The sequence below is a fragment of the Hyaena hyaena genome, unplaced genomic scaffold (genome assembly GCF_003009895.1).
Source record: "Hyaena hyaena isolate Hyena2069 unplaced genomic scaffold, ASM300989v1 scaffold_209, whole genome shotgun sequence".
Classification (NCBI taxonomy): domain Eukaryota; kingdom Metazoa; phylum Chordata; class Mammalia; order Carnivora; family Hyaenidae; genus Hyaena; species Hyaena hyaena.
In genome coordinates, this window is record NW_024080844.1 from 1,048,941 (window position 1) to 1,068,281 (window position 19,341).

Consider the following 19,341-nt stretch of genomic DNA (forward strand, 5'->3'; position numbering starts at 1 on the left):
GCAGACCTATCTACTGAAACTTGGCAGGCCAGGAAGGAATGGCAGGAAATCCTCAATGTGATGAACAGGAAAAACATGCAGTCAAGAATCCTTTATCCAGCAAGCCTGTCATTCAGAATAGAAGGAGAGATACAGGTTTTCCCAAACAAAATAAAAAACTGAAGGAATTCATCACCACTAAACCAGCCCTACAAGAGATCCTAAGGGGGACTCTCTGAGAGGAATGTTGCAAGGACCACAAAGGACCAGAGACATCACTACAAGCATGAAACCTACATATAACACAATGACTCCAAACCCATATCTTTCAATAATAACACTGAATGCAAATGGATGAAATACTCCAATCAAAGCACATAGGGAATCAAAATGGATTTGAAAAACAAGACCCATCTATTTGCTGCCTACAAGAGACTCATTTTAGACCTGAGGACATCTTCAGATTGAAAGTGAGGGGATAGAGAACCATCTATCATGCTACTGGACATCAAAAGAAGCTGGAGTAGCCATACTTATATCAGACAAACTGGATTTTAAACTAAAGGCTATGACAAGAGATGAAGAAGTGCATTATATCATAATTATGAGATGTATCCATTAAGAAGAGCTAACAATTATAAATGTCCATGCATTGAATTCGGGAGCACCCAAATATATAAAATAATTAGTTACAAGCATAAGCAATCTTATTGGTAAGAATGTGGTAATTGTAGAGGACCTCAATGGGGAAAAACTGAGAGCTTTCCCCCTGAGATCAGGAACACGACAGGGATGTCCACTCTCACCACTGTTGTTTAACGTAGTGTTGGAAGTCCTAACATCAGCAATCAGATAACAACAAAAAATAAAGGCATCAAAACTGGCAAAGACGTCAAACTTTCACTTTCAGAAAAGGACACGATGCTCTACATGGAAAACCCAAAAGACTCCACCAAAAGACTCCTAGAACTGATACATAAATTCAGCAAAGTTGTAGGATACAAAATCAATGTACAGAAATCAATTGCATTTTTATACACCAATAATGAAGCAACAGAAAGAGAAATAAAGAAACTGATCCCATTTACAATTGCACCAAGAACCATAAAGTACCCAGGAATAAACCTAACCAAAGATGTAAAGGATCTGTATGCTGAAAACTATAGAAAGCTTATGAAGGAAATTGAAGAAGACACAAAGAAATGGAAAAACATTCCATGCTCATAAATTGGAAGAATAAATATTGTTAAAATGTCAATACAATTCAAAGCAATCTATTCAATTGCAATTGATTCCATGCAATCCCAATCAGAATTGCACCAATATACTTCTCAAAGCTAGAACGAACAATCTTACAATTTGTTTGGAACCACAAAAGAACCCCAAATAACCAAAGTAATATTGAAGAAGAAAACCAAAGTGGGAGGCATCACAATCCCCGACTTTAGCCTTTACTACAAAGCTTTAATCATCAAGACAGTATGGTATTGGCACAAAAACAGACAATGGAATAGAATAGAGAACCCAGAATTGGACCCACAATGTATGACCAACTAATCTTTGACAAAGCAGGAAAAAATATCCAATGGAAAAAATACAGTCTCTTTAGCAAATGGTGCTGGGAGAACAGGACAGCAGCATACAGAAGAATGAAACTAGACCACTTTCTTACACCATACACAAAAATAAACTTAAGGGGCGCCTCAGTCGGTTAAGCATCTGACTTCGGCTCAGGTCATGATCACATAGTTTGTGGATTCGAGGCCTGATTCGGGCTCTGTGCTGATGGCAAGCTCAGAGCCTGGAGCCTGCTTCAGATTCTGTATCTCCCTCTCTCTCACTGACCCTTCCCTGCTCACACTGTCGCTCTCTCTCAGAAATACATACATACATACATACATACATACATACATACATACATAAAAACTTAAGATGGATCAAAGACCTAAATATGAGACAGGAAACCATCAAAACCCTAGAGGAGAAAGCAGGCAACAGCCTCTTTGAGGCTCAATGCATCTCCAAAGGCAAGGGAATAAAAAGCAAAAATGAAGTTTTGGGACCTCACCAAGATAAAAAGCTCTGCACGGCAAAGGAAACAATCAACAAAACTAAAAGGCAACTGATGGAATGGGAAAAGATATTTGCAAATGACATATCAGATAAAGGGATAATATCCAATATCTATAAAGAACTTACCAAACTCCACACCCGAAAAACAAATAATCCAGTGAAGAAATGAGCAACAGACATGAATAGACGCTTTTCCAAAGAAGACATCCAGATGTCCAAAAGACACATGAAAAGCCATCCACATGGATGGAACTGGAAGGTAGTATGCTGAGTAAACTAAATCAGTCAGAGAAGGACAGATATCATGTTTTCACCCATATGTGGATCTTGAGAACTTAACAGAAGTCCATGGGGGAAGGGAAGGGGAAAAACATAGTTACAAACAGAGAGAGAGGGAGGCAAACCACAAGGGACTCTTAAGTACAGAGAACAAACTGAGGGGGGGGTGGGGAGAAGGGAAAATGGGTGATGGGCATCGAGGAGGGCACTTGTTGGGATGAGCACTGGGTGTTGTATGTAAGCCAATTTGACAATAAATTATATTTAATTAATTAATTAATCAATTAAAATAAATTAAAAATATAGATATCAGATTTTGTTCTAGCAATCCCCTAAGAAGATTCCAAGAATCTGAGAATCTTCAGTACAATAAAATTTCAGTATAAAGAGAGAATTAGAAGGTCCTGGGAAGTATTTTAAAGGATTTTTACTGTCGAACATGAGTACAACAAAGGCTCTCTGCTTTCACTCAAAGCAAATGAATTCTTGAGCTCTAGATATTTAACTTGGGCTTCATTATCATTATTATTTCCAAGATGTACTTTAAAGTATTTATTAGGGAGATTTCCAACCAAAGATAATAGGGGAAAGGTTTTACTACTCAACTCTCCCCTGTAAAAGGAACATTCCTGGGCGCCTAGGAACTGAGTTGAGCAGCCCACTAGGGCTGAGTCATGATCTCACTGTTTGTCAGTTTCTGCCTTCAAATCCTTTGTTCCCCTCTCTCTCTGCCCCTCCTCCACCCTTCTCTCTCCATATCAAAAATAAACACGAAAAAAACAAAAACTAACCACTCCTGTTCTAAAACAGAACAATGAAAAACAGAGATTAAAACTCCACCTTTAATGAAGCTGTCCAAACAAGTAAATTTTGTCCTGAAGGTGGTGCGAGGGTGACAAGAAGGAACCCGTTTCTCCATTATTAAATTAATTAAACGAGGAAGCCATGAGATGCAGGTGACTCTGATGCTATGGTAGCCAACAGAAACAAACCAAAATCTAAACCTACAAATGCCTCCAGGTTTGGAATTGGACACCTAAGCACAACCAATTGCAAAATAGCCAACTAGACTTTAAGCTAGAGTCAATCAATCATTCCCTTTCTTGGCTTCCACACCTTCTCACCTTAAGTAGTTCCACTGGCTCCTCTCGGAGAAGAACTCGTAATCACTTCTGGTTCAGGGCTGCCCAATTCAAAGTAATTTTTGCTTAATTAAATTATTAAAATTTTTAATATGCTTCAGTTTATCTTTGAACACTGTAGTCCAGAGCAGATTTATAAAAAAAGTCTGTGAAATGCCATACCTTAAAAAAGAGAATATATCTTCTTTGTAAGTACCTATAGATCTTTCATAAAAATGAATTAAATCTTATCTGACCAAGAAAACCTAAATTCATTCCACAATGTATAAATAGTGTGGGTCATTTTCTCTCATCCAATATAATGCTAGAAAATATTATTTTAATCTTCCCACCTGGAAATTAAAATGAAAAACCTTTCAAATAATTTTGGAGCTAAATGAAAAACAGCCAAATTGCATATAAATTTTTAAATGATGATAATGAAAGAAATATGAGCCCCTACATTCTTCTTCCGCCCCCCCCCCCCCCCCGGTGTTGCTCACACCATGCAAATCTGCCTTTTCTATGACGAGGCATCAAAGATTCTAGTATCTGCGACAGCCAGGGAACACCCAAGGAAGCAAAACCCAAAATAGTATAAATCCTATTGTGATCAGTAGGATTTGTCATTAAAATTGGAATAACAGTTTAATGTGATGGTAATTCAATGAAATAAACATATCCACATGGTTAGAAATGAAGAAACAAGATTAATTTGAGCTCAAAAGAGAAGATGCTACTTTACTCCAGAATTGTTCTCCCATACACAGCAGTATATTCACAATGGGAAAATACCATCTGGTTCCAGCACATACAAATACTTCTGTTCTCACTCCAAATCAGAACCTATGAGATTTAGCTATTTAGCTATAACAACGTATAGATTTAAGAAAATTGTATATATTAATATATAATATGTATATTTTTTCAAGCATTCATATTGTGAAACAAAAACAAATGGAATTACTAATTATGTAATCCAGGAATTTAAAAATAAAAATATATTGTTTTTCTAATTAAAAAAAAAGAATTTCGACTAAGTGCCAGGGACACAATGAAGACTCAGTAAATGTTAGCTGTTACTATTGTTGTAATTATTATGATTTTAAGGATTCTTCTTGTATACCTCACCAAGTAGTCTTAGATAATCCCCACCTCAATCTAGATAGATTCATAGTTCTCTGCCCTTCTTCATCAAAACCACAAGGAGCCCTGCTATCTGGCCCTGGAATTGAGATCAGCTACACACAGAAGTGGTATATCCACTGTGGTGAGAGTTAGGGGTCACCAGAAAATCCCCTTGCCTCCAAACATTTCTCTTCTCTCCTGGGTATTTTTCCTCTGTTTCTTAAATAGCAAGGTCTCCCCTGGAGTCTCCTGGGCTGTCTCCTCACTTTACTCTCCAGTTCTTAATTTCCTTTTGTTAATTCTCCTCAAATGGGTGATCTTCACCAACTCTCTCTGTTATTCCATCTTTCATGCCCTAAATAGGAATAACAGAACCAAGGCAACGGGCTCCTAAGAGGCCTTCCTCCAGCCTTTCCCTCCTCCAGCCTGTATGAGTCAGGTGCAGGACATGTAGCTATAACAAAGAGCCCTCCCAACAAGGGCTCAACAGGATAGAGATGATTTCCTTCTCACATAACAGTAGAAGGATGCCCAGGACGAGAAGGGCAGCACCAACAGCCACAGCACATGGCCACCTCTCTCTCAGCACTATCTCCCAGCCAGAGGGAAGAGTAAAGACATGAGGGCAGAGGAAGTGCATGTTTGTTCCTTAAAAACAAAACCTTGTTATTCTGTAATTGTTTCAGCCCTGACAAAAATTTCCAAAAATATTACCAAGAATCCACAATCAATCTTCACCCACATTTTCCAAACGTTAACATTTTTCCATGTTAGCTTTATCGTTCATTCTCCCTACAGTTTTTTCTAAAACATTTGAGAGTCCAAAACATGATTTACCTCTTTACCTCCAAATGACTTCCCTATGTAATATTTCCCCCAAACCGGAACATATTCTTACATAACCTCTACATGATGATCAAAATAAGGAAATTAACATCGGCATAATACTATTGTCTAATTCATGGACTATATTCAAATTCCATCAATTGTCTAATGTCTATTGTAGCAAAATAAAAGTTGTTTTACTGATCTAGGATCCAATCCAGGATTGCATCTAATTGTTCTATCTTTTGAAACTCTTCATTTTATTTTTTAAATTTTATTCATTTATTTTTGAGAGAGAGAGAGAGAGAGAGTGAGCAAGCATGAATGGGGAGGGACAGAGAAAGAAAGAGGGAGAGAGAGAATCCCAAGCAGGCTCCACATTGTCAGCACAGAGCTTGACTTGGGGCTTGAACACATGAACCGTGAGATCATAACCTGAGCCAAAGTCGGACACTTAACCAACTGAGCCACCCAGGTGCTCCTTGAGTCTCTTTAAACCTGGAGCACTCCTTCAGTCTTTGTCTTTCATGACTTTGATATTTTTGAAAAATGAAGGTCAGTTGTTTTGTAGAACATTCCAATTTGGGTTTGTCTGATGCTTCTTGGTGACTAGATTTAGATGATGCATTTTGGGCAGGAACACCATAGAAGTGATGTGTCCTCAGTGCATCTTATCAGGAGGCACTTGATATCCAACTGTCTCAATGTTGGTGATGTGACCTTAGATCATTTGGTTATGGTGGTGTCTGTCAGGTTTCTCCACTGTAAACAGGTGCCCCTTTGTAATTGATAGGTGTCTTGTGGGAAGATGTTTTGAGATCATGCAAATGTTCTGCTTGGTGTTTTACTTTCACCAGGTAGTTTAGTACCCGTTGTTCAAACAGTTACTACGATGGTGGCCATCAAATGGTGATTTTTCTTTTTCCTTTTTTTTAAGTTTATTTATTTATTTTGAGAAAGAGAGAGTGTGTGTGAGTGGGGGAGAGGCAGAGAGAGAGGGAGAGAGAGAACCCCAAGCAGACCCACACCTAGAGAGCTCTGAGCAAGACACTAGGCTCAATCCCTGGAACCACGAGATCATGACCTGAGCTGAGATCGAGTTGGACAATCGACTGAGCCACCTATGCACCCCCAAGTGGTGGTTTTTCTAATTCCATTACTCCTTCTGTGTTGACGGATGAGATTCTACTATAAAGTAGAGATTTTCCTTTCCCTCCTCCCACTTTATTATTTATCTATATTCAAACTGATTCATGTATTCTTATATTTTATTCTATGAGTTATATTTCCTCTACTGTCATTATTTATGTCATTCTGCAAATATTCCCAGATTTGGCCAGGGGAGAGCCCTTTTAGCTGGTCCCTGCACCCTTTTAACATGCCCCTGGTGCTCTTAGAGCATTTTCTTACTTTCTGGATTGCAAGCTGGTCAGGCTCATCTTGCACTTCTCCTGCCCCAACAATTGGTCAGCACTGACCACTGAGCCTTCCCCAGCCCTGGTGCAAATGATGCTCCTCTCATTCATGCCCCTTATTTCTGAGGCCAAGCACCTCTGCACTTCATGAGGTCTTCTCTGATTTTCCTACTACAATCACCTGAACTAAGGTGAAATCCTTACTTTTTTAACAGCCGGCCCCAGATGTAACTCTCTTCATGTAGGAAAACATTTGGGATCCTAAAGGCAGGCTTGCAATGAATCCAAGAAAAAAACTGATAAAGGCCAACTTCTCTGCATGGAATGAATAGGAATCAGCAAGGGGAAAACAGAAAAGATTATGGAGATGATGAGGCACTCAGGTTGAGGCTGGGGCCTAGGGAAGGCTGGGGTCAGTGAGATAATCTTTAGAAGATGAATTACTTTTAAGAATGAGAATGTCTACTCAATATTAAAGAGTTTGCAGGGCACCTGAGTGGCTCAATCGATTAAGCATTCAACTCTTGATTTCAGCTCAGATCATGATCTCTCAGTTTGTGAGTTCAAGCCCTGCATCCAGCTCTGCGCTGGCAGTGCGGCACTGCTTTGGGATTCCCTGTCTCTGCCCCTCCCCTACTTTCTCTCTCTTTCTCAAGATTAATAAATAAGCTTAAAAAATATATTAAAGGGGACACCTGGGTGGTTCAGTCGGTTGAGACTTCAGCTCAGGTCATGATCTCACAGTTCGTGGGTTTGAGCCCTGCATCGGGCTCTGTACTGACTGCTTGGAGCCTGGAGCCTGCTTCAGATTCTGTGTCTCCCTCTCTCTCTGCCTCTCCCCTTCTGTCTCTCTCTCTCAAAAATAAATAAACATTAAAAAGATATATTAAAGATACATGTTAATACATATGTATATAAAAGAATTTACTTTGCTTTATACGAGTCCCCCCTTCATGGGTCCCCAAGAGTTAACTTAAGGTTGAGTGTTCCACACCCACAGGTGCTTATTTTCGACTGGATTGAAAGGCAAAAAGAAAAACCAAAGGAAAGGACTGGGTCATTTCTGGGTCAATGCTGCACAACAAGAAGAAAACAGCCAGAAGAGTAAGGCACCATGCAATGGAGTTCAGAGGAAGCACGAATCCAGAGCCAGACTTGTCTGTTGACCAAGAACCCCTGCATCCTGTCCAGGAGAGAATTCAGAGAAATCAGTGATGGGAACAGGAGTGCTTTGGACTTCCCGCAGGTCTGAGGTTGGAGGTTGGAGCTGATTATGTTTAACTCTCTAAGAAAAGAGACTTCAGCTGGCACCTGAGTTACCAGATGCTTCCCTGTACCCCTCATTTTGAGACCAGTAGTGCTGGTTGGGTTTCCATGTGTCCATGCAAAGTCTCCTTAAGTTCGATATGAACTTCTGGAGGATGAGGACTTTGTTTTCCTTTTCCCCTTACCACCTATGGTATTGCAAAGTACATGGTATATTACCCGAAATTCTATCATGACAGATATATTCCTCAAAATGCCCAAGAACAAAGCAAATTCCCCAAATGTATCAGGCCTAAACCACGCTGGCATGTACTATTATGTCTGGCCCCCAACAGCCTCATCCTTCCTCTTTCCCAAGAGAACCCCAATTTTATTTAAATATTCACCCACCCCCTCCTGATTTTGGGCTTCAGGAGAGTCTGAGCCCATTCCCTGTTCCATGAGTTGGGTTCTGACTGATCTAAGCCAACCCAGGTAATCCCACTGCCACTAACTCATCCAGACAAGATCAGGCAAATACGTTTAGGGTCAGTGAGATGCAGGGAGAAGATGCTGACAGGGTTTCAAAGAAAGTGTCCTTCACTCAAACGATAAATAAATGATCCAAGGAAGAGGCAGATACTGTCACATCTTTATATAAGGGCTGACACTGTGTCACACTAGCCACCAAACATAAGGGATACTAGCCAAAGATAAAACCTATCAAAGATGGCAGAACAGAAAGATGGAAGGAATCTGGATTTCTGACGACTCTACTAAGCTGCTAGATTAACAACCCCCTCAAGTTTTACTCCTTCAGAACTTTCTTGAGTCGGGGCTTTATTTCTTAGAGCTAAAAGCATCTAAGGAATTCAGCATTGTTCAGTTAATGTCTTAGTAGCCGAGTGATTGATTGACATTCATCTGAGAACATAGAAAGAGGTATATGTAGAGAACTCCTACAAGGAAATAGTCACAGCCAACACAGGCTGTGGCTTAGAGACTGGGAAATCAGTTTCCAAAGCTTTTGGTTCTATTAGCTCCCCTGTGTTGCCTTGAGGTTGGGAGTTTGTGGTAGACTTAAAATAACCACAGATTCTTTGCAGCTCCTCTCCAGGACAGGTCAAGTCTATTTCCCCACCACTTGAACCTGGCCTACCTTTGTGATTACCCAATAGAACATTAAGATTCTGAGCTTGGTCCTCAAGTGGCCTTACAGTTTCTGCTATCACCCTCTTGGAAAGCAAGTGGCTTCTGGAGGACAAAAGAGTGTAAGAAGAAAGAAGTCTGGCTGTTCTAGCTGAGGCCCCAGACACATGAATGAGTCCAGCCAATACTATGTGAGACACCCCAGCCCAGTCAAGCCCAAACTACCAACCCAAAAAATTATGAGCGAATAACTAATTGTTTTAAGTCACCATATTTTGTAGAGGTTTGCCATGCAACAACGGAAAATGATACAGAACTATTCCCAAACTAGGGGAACAATTTAACTTGAAACTAATTTCAACCCAATATTTTGTCCAAATAACCCATTCCAGAACAACCTGGAAAAAACCAAAGCGGCTGGTTCAAATAATGGTTCAGCCAACATGTTATTATATCATCTTCTCCTATTTGAGAAAAATGTAGGGGAAGCATTCCTACTGTGGTCATCTCCAATTTTATTTGTCCTCAGAAGTCACCGAAAACCCAATGCGCTGGCTCTGAGGTAGCCTGAATCAGTCGTGTCTAGTTTGGAGATCTGGGGCTGGCTTCAGCTGGTTTAGGTCTGTCTGAGCTGGTTGGAAGATATGTCTTCGTATTTTTAATTGGGATTCTGCTGAATCGAAAGGAACTGAAACCAAACCCAAGCAGCCCTCCACTGTCACCATCTTGTCTCAGCTTGCTCACTCACTCTGCTATAAACTATACATTCTGTGCCCATAGGGTCATCTTCCCTGTGTGGCAGGTTTTGTGGTAGATTCTTTGTTAGTATTTATAAGGATACTCCATATTTGACTTCAAATATGCAAGTGCCTGCAAAAATAGACAACAGAATACCACATTCTGCAAAAGGCTTTCAGCGAAGCAAAAATTATTACTTCCTTCAAGGCATTGAAAGACCTTGATTTTTCTCTCGTCAATATTTTCTTTTCTTGGGTCAATAGTTTTTTATATCCATCTCCGTAGAAGTCAATATCTTCTTATTAATCTCTTTGGGCGATAACAGTTGCTGTGAGCCAATGACCTGAAGTGTGTGTGGGATCAGAAGGCTATTTTGCGGCTAGGGACGTGGAACCGTATAAGGGCAGCAGTTCAGCCTTTAGGATGCTCTTCACACTTCACTTGTCCATAGATCACTGTTTTGTAGATAATCATTAATATTTCCATTTTAAAAGTTACTTTTTATTGTAGACTAACTGCAACATGCAGAAAAATATGAAGAAGGAAATTAACATTTCCTATAATTTCCACAACCAGAGATAACCACTGATTTTTTTTCTACAAGTGTATACATCATGTAGAGATTTATGTATCTGTGCACATGTATAGAAAAAAATGAAACAATTAGGATCATACTACATAGAGATTTTTTTCTGCTCTTTGCTCTTAACTTGATATAGAGACTTTTTTTCCTCCATTTTCTTACATGTTCTTTCAAGGACATGCTTTTTAATGTTGTATAGTATTCTAGTCTGTGCACCTAATACACAAGGGAAGGGATTCATTACAGAGGGACATAAAGGCATTGCGGGAAAAATAGAAACAGTCTATATCTGGATAGTGGTGACTGTCATAGGGCCTTATGCATTTGTCAAATTTTATTTAACTGTGTACTTCAAAGGGATAAATTGTAATGCATACAAATTATATCTCAATAAACCTGACTAAACGGGGGGTGGGGAGGATACTTAGCTCAAGAATCACCTTCTAATATGACCTGGTGCTGCCCAGATCTTGATCTACTATTTAATTTCTAAGGCTTGATGGCACACGGAAATCACCGTGTGTAATAAAATAAAATGCCAGGTTTGGTCGGGGAGGGGCACCAGAGACTCTAATTTAATTGGCCATGGGGTCGGGCCAAGGCCTCATATTTTCTGAAAGCTCCCATGGTGATTTTAAAATGTGCAACCAAAGGGGCGCCCGGGCGCCCGGGTGGCGTAGTTGGTTAAGCATCCGACTTTCGCTCGGGTCATGATCTCGCGGTTCGTGGGTTCGAGCCCCGCGTCGGGCTCTGTGCTGACTGCCAGCTCAGAGCCTGGAGCCTGTTTCAGTCTGTGACTCCCTCTCTCTCTGACCCTCCCCTGCTCACGCTGTCTCTCTCTCTCTCTCCTAGAAATAAAATAAAACATTTAAAAAAAAAAAAACCATTTTAAAAAAATGTGCAACCAGGGCCGAGAACCACTGATTTGCACAATAAGTCATTGGACCAAAGAGGTAGGAAGTGATAAAATGGGATGTGTACATTTCAGAATCATAAGAGTTTTATAAATTTTGCAGACTAAACATTTATTAGCCCACTGATTTTTTGTCCTATTTTCCCCCTTGAGATATTTATATGAGATAGTCATATAAATATTTTTATTGCAACATAATTCATGTAACATAGAACTCATCCTTTTAAAGTCTACAATTCAGTGATTCTTAATATATTCACAAGACTGTACAGCCATCACTATTATTCACTTCGAGAACATTTTTTTCAACCTGGGAACAAACCCCATGCCCATTAATAGTCACTTACGATTCTCCCTCCCCCAGCCTGTGAAACACGCTGATCTACTTGCTGTCTATATGAATTCACCTATCTGGGTATTTTGTATAATTCATATTCGTTGTATGGAATCATACAATACATGACCTTTAATGACTGGCTTCCTTCACCTAATGTAGTGTTTTTGAGGTTCCTTCATGGTGTAGCATGTATCAGTACTTCATTCCTTTCCATGGCCAAATAATATTTTATCATACAGATATACCACATTTTGTTTATTAATTCACCCATTGTTGGATACCTGGATGTCTCCACCTTTTGTCTATTATAAACGCTGCTATGAGCATTTTTGGACAAGTTTTTCTGTGGATATATTTTCTCCTTTTTCTTGGTATTTACCTAGGAGCAGATTGCTAGGCCATCTGGTAACTTTATATTTTACTTTTTGAAAAGTGGCTACACTATTTTCCCATCAGCCATGTATGAGTGCCTCAGCTTCTCCATGTCTTCTCCAGTGCCAATTATTGCCTGACTTTTTTTTTCTTTTGTCATAATCATCCTTGTAGGGGCGAAGTAATAATCTGGAGGTTTTGATTTGTACTTCATTAATGGTTAATGATGTTGACTATCTTTTCATGTGCTTCTTGGCCATTTGTATATCTTCTTTGGAGAAATGTTGATTCAAATACTTTGCTCTTGGGGTGCCTGGGTGGCTCAGCTGGTTAAGCGTCCGACTTCGGCTCAGGTCATGATCTCACGGTTTGCGGGTTTGAGCCCTGTGTCAGGCTCTGTGCTGACAGCTAGCTCAGAGCCTGGAGCCTGCTTCAGATTCTGTGTCTCCCTCTCTCTCTGACCCTCCCCTGCTCATGTTGTCTCTCTCTCTCAGAAATAAATAAAACATTAAAAAAATTAAATGTAATTAAAAATAACAAATACTTTGCTCTTTTTAACTGAACTATTTGCATTTTTATGGTTGAGTTGTAAGTGTTCTTTATATATTCTGGATACTAAGCTCTTAATAAACATAGGATTTACAAACACTTTTCCCATTCTTCAGATTGCCTTTTCATTTTCCAGAAAGCATCCTTTGAAACACAAAAATTCTTAATTTTGATGAATCCAATTTATGCTTTTTGTTCCTTGGGCTTTAGATGTCATATATAAACCATTGACTAATCTGAGTCACAAGATTTACAAGGTTCTTTTGAAGTCTTTTATAGTTTTAGTACTTACAATTAATTTTTTTTAATGTTTATTTATATCTGAGAGAGAGAGAGAGAGAGACAGAGTATAAGTGGGAGAGGGGCAGAGAGAGAGGGAGACACAGAATCTGAAGCAGGCTCCAGGCTCTGAGCTTTCAGCCCAGAGCCTGACGCAGGGCTTGAACTCATGGACCGCAAGATCATGACCTGAGCTGAAGTCGGATGCTTAACTGACTGAGCCACCCAGGTGCCCCAGTTTTAGCCCTTACATTTAGATCAGTGATTCATTTTGAGCTTGTCTTGGTAGATGATGTGGAGTAAGGGTCCAACTCCACTCTTTTGCATGAGGATATCCAGTTTTCCTAGCACCATTTATTAGAAAGACTCTTCTTTCCCTCGTTGAGTAGTCTTGGCACCCTTGTTGAAAACCATAGTCAGGTATTTTTTAAAAATATCTATGCTCAGCTGGAAGAAATTCTTACTTATTCTGTCAGCTGAGTAGCAGCTCTAAGTCAAGTCAGCCATGTCTACACATCAATAGGTCCAGTGCCTAATTGTTACTACCTTTAAGTGTTAGTTCCTACTACTGGGTCCTTAACAAATACTTTTTGATAAGTTATTTTTGAGGTTAATCAATTTAGTAAGCATTACAGAATTGATCAAATTGCTTGGCCTGATTCAAGTGGATCTCTCTGACCAGCCAAAACAACCAAATAACCTGTCCAAGTCAGCAGCAAGAATAGCAGAAGAATCCTCGGGGTGACGGTTGACTGTTAACCAAGACCACAATTCCGTCTGCGTGTTTACCTCTCGCCTATGTGACTCATGGTTGGATCCTGATTTATTCTGAACTAACCATTGTAATTCCAGTCTCTTTGACATGGTTTGATTTAGGAAAGGATATTTGATCCACTTTTGTCAAATGCAAATTATGGAAACATTTTCTTTTATCAGAAGAGCTGGTCCTTTTCTCTCTAGTGACTGTTGCCATGTCTGCCTGGAATTTGGCAGCCATATTATAATCCTGAAGAGAGCTAAACAGGACAAAGGATGACAGTGCAGAAATATGGGAGGAATCCGGGTCCTTAATGACATTCTTGAACCCCTGAATTAACTAACCTTGTTGCTTTCCCACCTTGGGACTTCTCATTACCCAAGACCCTGTATTTCTTCATTATTTAATCCAGTTGGGTTGGAATACTTTGTTATTTGTACTCAGATTATCCTAAACAATAGAGGCCTCCTGACTTTTCACAGAAAATGCCTTTTGGACTGAAAAACGTTAAAGGGACTGTAAGACTGAATGTGGTAACCCAGAGATTTGAAATTCTCCAAGGAGATTTTTCCAAACTTAGCTCCAGATGAAGTTTCCTTGACATCTGCAAGGAGATCTGCCCTTAAAGCTGATGATGATGGAAAAGGTGTGGTACGTAAGTTGAACTCCATCACAAACGTGAAGTTCCTGGCTTCTTCAAGAGAGAACAACTCATCTCTATTGCTTTTCTATAAAAGGAATAGAGTTTTAGTATTGATGTGTTTCATATATCCTTATCCTCTAAAAATGTTTGCATCTGGGGGCACCTGGGTGGCTTAGTCGGTTAAGCGTCCGACTTTCGCTTAGGTCATGATCTCGCGGTTCGTGGGTTCGAGCCCCGCGTCGGGCTCTGTGCTGACTGCCAGCTCAGAGCCTGGAGCCTATTTCAGAGTCTGTATCTCCCTCTCTCTCTGACCCTCCCCTGCTCACGCTGTCTCTCTCTCTCTCTCCTAGAAATAAATAAAAATAAAAAAACCAACAACAATAAAAATGTTTGGATCTGAAGGGAGTGATTTTACATTCTAAGTGGAAGGATGTAATCTCAACATCCTTGGATTGAGAGGGAGCCAGGAGAGGCCACAGATGTAAGAGTCTCCTCCCTGACACTAGTCACCTTTCCTATGATGGAGAACTCTAGCCAGAGCTGCTCCCCACCCTGATAGGAGGGGAATTTCAGTTGTATGTTGAAGCTGGTACGTGTGGGTTTTGAAGAGCCAATTACGTGCATCTCTTCCGAACTCTTCCCAGCCCCACGCTCAGTGACGTCACATGGGTAGCTTAAACATCAGTCACTGTGAGAGTAGTTATACCGTGGAAATGAGGAAAGAGTTTTTTCTCTCTGGAGAGCCAGCTATTCAATGTGACTAGCACACCACTGGAGATTCCTCTCTTGGTCATTCTCATATAACGAAGGTATCATGACATCTGCCACACTTCATGGCTGTAAATCAAAGAGAAGAATTAGATCCCCTTGTCCTTCGCCGAAGATGACTAACTGCTAAAAAATGATAGGAAATTGCACTCTTTTTTTTTTTTTTTTAACAAACTGAGTCACAGCCTCCCATCTCAAATTTCCAGGCTGTTCAGGCTTCTGTTTTTTTTTTTAGGAAGGAAGGAAGGAAGGAAGGAAGGAAGGAAGGAAGGAAGGAAGGAAGGAAGGGCTGGAGAGAGGGAGGGAGGGAGGAGGGAAGAAGGAAAAATGCACAATTTTGATTCTCCCTAAGAGGCTAACTGCCAAGATTTTGGGTTTGGGTGGGGTTTTTTCTTTTCTTTTTTTTAATTGTTGTTGTCTCAGAGTGTAGGGTTACAGCCAGGCTGGTGTGTGGTAACTCTTCCATTGCATGCAAGGGCAAAGCCACACTAATAACAAGGTCTTACTGTAGAATTGCTGAGGTCGCTGGTCTGAGGCCATCTGTGGTATCGGGAGATGAGTCTATGGGTGGCTCCCTGAGTGACTGTCGGCCTCCTACAAGGTACTTCTGCAGACTGCCATCCCTCTGGCCTTCTGGGCTCCCATCTCCTTCCACTTCTATTAGCCCACAGCCCACAGCCCATAGCCCATAGCCAGTAACCACCCTCGCTTTACACGTTCATCTTTCTCCCCCTCCCTTTTGCCAACTGCAGGTCTGGGAAAAATTATAGACTATTTCAGATATACCAAAAGGCATAGAGAAGAATATCATAAACACTCTTGCATCTCTACCCAGCTTAAGAAATAGAACATCATTAACACTATGCAAGTCCCTGCATATGCCTCTCTGATCCTATTCCCCTCCCTTCAAGAGAGAAAACGTTTCCTGAAATTGGGACTATCATTTCTATCTGTATCATTTCTATTATATTCTTATTAATGTTTGTATTAGTTTTCTGTCACTGCAAAACCACCACCAATGTAGTGGCTTAAAATAATACACATTTATTACCTCATCATTTCTGTGGATCAGGAGTCTACGTGTGACTTAACTGAGTGCTCTGCTCCGGGTCTGACAAGCTGCAATCTAAGTATTGGGCAGAATGCTTTCTCCTGTGTAGGCCTGGCCAGCGAAGAATCTGTTTCCAAGCTTATTCAGGTTGTTGGCATAATTCATCTCCTTGAGTTTGTACGGCTGAGGGCCCTAGTTCCTAGAGGACACCCACCGCCTTGCCTCGTGGCCCTCCCCCAAGGCAGCTCCCATCATAGCCTCTAAACCTCTCAGTCTAGCCTTCTAAAATGAGGTGAGACAATGTATCAGATTCATCCAACAATTTTGAGTGTCCCTGCACTCCAGGGAGAAAATTTCACAAAGGTACCAACACCCACCAGGAGATGGGAATTATTGGGATCTGCCTAGGAAGTCTCCCCATTTTGCTGTTAACGATCATGTTAGTGTGATGCCAATTTCTTCTATTATAAACAATGTCATACTTAATAGACTTTACAGATTTTTTTCTGTACATGCAAGGAAGTTCTAGGCCCTAAGGCACACCAGAAGTCCTTGACTTCACTAGTTATGGTCAAATTACTCTCCAGAGCAGTTATGGCCTATGTCCATTCTACTGGGAAGTATGTGACTTCTGCATTTCTACATAGTCTCCTACTCTTGAAATTGACAGAATTATTTTAATCTCTTTATTTTATGGGCAATCTGAGAGCTGTGAAGTGATATCTCCTGGTTCTAATTTTTATTTTTGGAATTACTAATGAGATGAGTAAAATGTAATGAATACCATTTCACATGTTACTTTTGTTTCTTTCCGGGAACTGTCCTGGACTGTTTGTATATTTCTCTCTTTTGTTTGTTTCTTCTTTGTTTTTCTTATCTATGTATAGTTCTTTAAGTGTTCTAGTTCCTAAGTCTTTGTATTATTGCACTACTGATATTTTCTTCATGTGTTTCTCTACCAACCTTCTATCTGTTATTTTTACATGCAGAACTTTTAAGTTTTAATTTGGTCAAATTTATCAGTCTTTCCCTTTATGATTTATTTCTTTTATAACTTATTTAAGAAATATTTTTCTATCCTGAGGCCCAAGAGATAGTCACGTATATATTTGTATAAAGGTTTTAAAGTGTTGTCTTAGGGGTGCCTGGGTGGCTCAGTCAGTTAAGTGTCTGACTCTTGGTTTTGGCTCAGGGCATGATCTCATGGTTCATGAGATTGAGCCCTGCGTCAGGCTCTGCCCTGAAAGCATGGAGGTTGCTTGGGATTTTCTCTCTCTTCCCCTCCCCTGATCATGCTTTCTCTCTCTCTCTCCCTCTCAATAAAGAAAATAAACCTTAAAAACAAGTTTAAAAAGTAAAAAAATAATAGTGTTACTTTAACACGTTTAGTTTTATAATACACCTGGTATTTATTTCTGTCCATAGTATAAACAAAGCATCCAATTTTATTTTCTATTTCTATATAGATATCTAGTTTTTAAGCACCATTTATTGAATAAGCCATGTTTACCTTTCTAATATAACACGCCATGTCTCATTTACCATTTTCATATACGTGTGGCTTTGCTTCTAGATTCTCTATTCTATTCCCATATCTATTTGTTCATTCCTATACTAATACACCCTGGCTTATTTATTATAATTTTACAGTAAGTTTTAATATGCAAACAGGCATACCCTATCATCCAATTCATTTTCTCAAAAATGTTTAGTTTGGGGCGCCTGGGTGGCTTAGTCGGTTAAGCGTCCGACTTTCGCTTGGGTCATGATCTCGCAGTTCGTGGGTTCGAGCCCCGCGTCGGGCTCTGTGCTGACTGCCAGCTCAGAGCCTGGAGCCTGTTTCAGTCTGTGGCTCCCTCTCTCTCTGACCCTCCCCTGCTAACGCTGTCTCTCTCTCTGTCTCCTAGAAATAAATAAAACATTAAAAAAAAATGTTTAGTTTATTTTGACCTTGGCTCTTTCATATAAACTTAGATTCAGATTATTAAATTCCATGAAAAGCCTTCCTGGGGTTTGATTGGGGTAGTCCTCAATTTATAGACTAATTTAGGGAATGTTATGGGTTTGAATAGTGTACCCTCCAAACTTATATGCAGAAATGCTTATACCCAGGACCTCAGAACCTTCAAGGGGATGCTTCTACAGTTTCCGAGACGTCCATGTTTCTGAAGGATTTTGCTATCTGGTGTCTATTCTGAGCCCCGTGTCTTGAAAATAAAGTGAAATAATGTGGCGATTTACCCTGAGATGCTGAGGGCTGATCAGCAATCATATGGCACATTCACATATCAAGACAAAAGTCTAGTCCAGAGGAAGAAACGTGACGGTTGAGGCTCGAGCGCTAACATCTCCTCAGATCCCAACAGTAATGGAAAACATTCACAGGCCTCCTTTCCAGCTCCCTTTTAAAAATAGCACTTCTGGCATGTACTGTCTGCGTGTTCAGATCAGACTAGCTCAGATGGAAGCAGGAGAAATTCCACAGCATGGGGACTTGATATGTCCCCTTATTTTCATCTAACCACTCCGATTCACACCCCAGTTACACCGTTACTTATACGGCTTTGGGCAAGGTGCTTTTTCTCTCCGGCCTCTGTTGTCTGACCTGTCAAATAAGGGTTCTGGTGGCACCTGCTCATGTGTGGGATAGACTCATTCATGTAACTCACTGGGAATAGTGACAGACACACAGTAACACAGTAAACACTCGATAAATACTGATTAGCCCCTGGCATGGCCACCTTTGCCCTGCCTTTCAGTTACATAGTGGGTTTTTGCATTTCTTTAATTTTTCCTTAGAATCTCAAAATATGCTACTTAAATGTTACTCTATCCCCCATATGTTCCACCCGGTGGTCTGGCACAGAATACAACTCTAGCTCATTTGTACAAGTTTATCCAACCCTGCCTGTCGACAGTCACACTACCACCCGCCTTGCCTTTTTTCCAGTATTTAGGGTCGGTTGCCACTGGCTTCCAGGCCAGCTTTCCACAAGGAACGGAATGCTGAGCAAGAAGCAAGCAATCTGGAAATGACCAAGCTGCACCTGACCACAGATATGCCGGCACGCTGGGGGAACCTCCGGTTTGCAGCCCCACCTCCGAAAAAGTCAGGTGCTATCCTTGGGGTCTGTAGG